Here is a 2,875-nt window from a genome sequence, read left to right as displayed (position 1 = left end):
CTGGAAGCTGAGGATTGTACCACTCTTCAGATGAAAATATCAAAAAATGTCTATAATGTGGGTCTAGCTCTATGTCAATACAGCAACAAAATGTGACAGAAGGACTAAAACATTCCATCTAAGTCAGTGGTTCCCAACCTGTGGGTCAGGACCACTTTGGGGGTCAAATGACCCTTTCATGGGGGTCGCCTAAGACCATTGGAAAACACCTATTTAATTACAGTTATGAAGGAGCAATGAAAATAATTTCATGGGTTTGGGTCACCACAACATGAGGAACTGTATTAAAGGGTCGTGGCATTAGTAAGGTTGGGAACCACTGATCTAAGTGGATGAGAGTTAAGCATTTGGAAATAAATTAAAGAATTAAAATGAGAACTGAGGAAATCAACAGACTGCCCCTTTGGAGTGTTCTGCAGCCGCCCCTTTCCTCACCAGATCAGGGTCGTGGCAACTACAGGCCATGGCCCCGATCTGGCCTTTCCGTGGCACAAAAAGAAGCCACAAAAAGCGGCTCCTTTTTGTGCTGCAGAAAGGGCACCCTAACCACTATGGTGGGAGCTTTTGGATTCTCCTTTGGCACAGTGCATTTAAACACTGCATCAATGGAGCGCCGTAATGCTCCCGCCATGCATTTGGGCACGTGGCACGACACCAGCATGGGAGCAGCCGGCGTGTGTACACCATGCCCCCACATCACAGCATATAATGCCAGTCTGTAGAGGCTCTTGACTTAGTCATAGTTGACTCTAATCAAAGCACTTTTCATTTTCCCCATTATGGTATACTTAAATCAAAGCTGCATGTGGTCAAAGTTTCCTTCAGTATAATACTGAAATTATTGGGCTGCAGTGCCTATCCTTAAAAATTATTGTGGTAGAGAGTTGATGGAAGGACTCTATTAAGGAGGTCACAGATATGAATTTACAGGACCGGAAAAAAGCAGTGGGGGACAGGCTTGGGAGATATCCAAAGTCTTGGAAGATATCTCATACACAGGCTCGCCATGCATCGGGATCGAAAGTGGTTAATAACAACAACAAAAGTGAGCATTTCATTCTGGACTAAATACCATAAAGGCATCAGACCCCATCTGATCTTGGAAGCTGATCAGGGTCAGCTCTGGTTAATACTTGGATGGGAGACTGCCAAGGAATACCAAGTGCTGGGGGCTATATTTCAGAGGAAGAAACTCGCAAAACCACCTCTGAGCATTCCTTGCCTAACAAAACCCTATGATTCATTCATGGGGTCACCATAAGTAAGCACTCAACAAATACATACGGAGAACATTTCAGGTATCTTCCAGTGAGGTGCAATACATTTTCCCTCCACACTTGCAGCTTTGACTTTTGCAGATTTGATTACTTGTAGTTTTGATTAATATGTTCTCTCTAGGAATCTCTAAGTCCTCCAGCACAACTTTGCCAGACATTGACCACAGAGTTGTGCTGGAGAACCTGTAAGTTCCTGTAGTAAATATTCCTCTAGGCATTTGTAAGTCCTCCAGGATAATTCTATGATCAACTTCTGGCAGATGTTGACCACAGAGTTGCACTGGAGGACCAAGAGATTCCTAGAGAGGTGTTCTCTTAGCTAAAGAGAATAGTGTGTTTTTATTTGTGGTTTTTCCACATTCATGGGGATCCTTCACACCTAACTTCAGCAAATGTGCAGAGACCACTGTATATTCCACTTGGAGAAAACTGGGATGGGGAAGGGACATTCTTCCATAGGCTAAGTTAGGGATTCAGCTACAGAGAAATTAAGTCACTGACCCCAAATGAGAATTCTGCCCCCCCCCCCCAAATCTTCTTTCAGTCCCCCTATTTCTAGCTTTAAAAGAGAGCCAGCATAGCATAATGGTTTGAGTGCTGGACTATGACTCTGGAGGCCAGAGTTCAATTCCCTGCTCAGCTATTAACCCCCCAGGGTGACCTTGAGCAAGTCACACTCTCTCAGCCTTAGGGGAAGGCAAAGGCAAACCCCCTGTGAATAAATCTTGCCAAGAAAAACGCACAATAGCATTCTCTTTTAGGGTCGCCGTAAGTCGGAAACAGCTGGAAGGCACACAACAGCAGGAAGAAATGTCTAGCTTTGCAAAGAGACACTGGTTAGCATCCACTTAGTAACTCTTTTGTTGTTAACTGCCGCAACTTGATACCATTGACCTTAATAGAGTCCATCCATCTGGCATGTGGCCTTCCTCTCTTCCTACTTCCCTCCACCTTTCCCAGCATTACAGTCTTTTCCAATGAGTCCTTCCTTCTCATGATGCGTCCAAAGTACGACAGCCTCTCTTTGGTCATCTTGGCTTCTTCCAGGGAGTTTTCCGGCTTGATCTGCTCCAGGACCCCTTTGTTTGTCCTTTTGGCCATCACTGGGATCCTCAGCGCTCTTCTCCATCACCGCATCTCACCCGCTCCTTTTCTTTGGATGCCTAAACCTGTATTTTTAAGTGCCCCCAAATGTTTTAACTTCCTGTAATGCTAGATATTGGGCGACTGGTGGAAAAATTATTGCAAAGGGAAGAATTCCTTTCTGGCGGAGGGCAATACCTTCATTATGTGGGAGACCTGTGTAAGTAGAGTAACCCCACTTTGCGAATATACAGAGAAATAATCCGGTTTGACACCACTTTAACTGCCATGCCATGCTATGGAATTCTGGAAACTGTAGTTTAGTGAGACATTGAGCCTTCTCTGTCAAGAGTTCTGGTGCTACAATAAACTACAATTCCCAGGATTCCCTAGCACTGAGCCAAGGCAGTCAAAGTGGTCTCAAACTGGATTACTCCTGCAGTTTGTTTTGGACCTCAGTGCCAGGGACCCCTGGGGCAGAAAGGAAACACAGGTGCCTCCACACTTAAAGCAGG

The sequence above is a fragment of the Sceloporus undulatus genome, chromosome 6 (genome assembly GCF_019175285.1).
Source record: "Sceloporus undulatus isolate JIND9_A2432 ecotype Alabama chromosome 6, SceUnd_v1.1, whole genome shotgun sequence".
Taxonomy (NCBI): Eukaryota; Metazoa; Chordata; class Lepidosauria; order Squamata; family Phrynosomatidae; genus Sceloporus; species Sceloporus undulatus.
Note: the sequence above shows the minus strand (reverse complement) of the source record.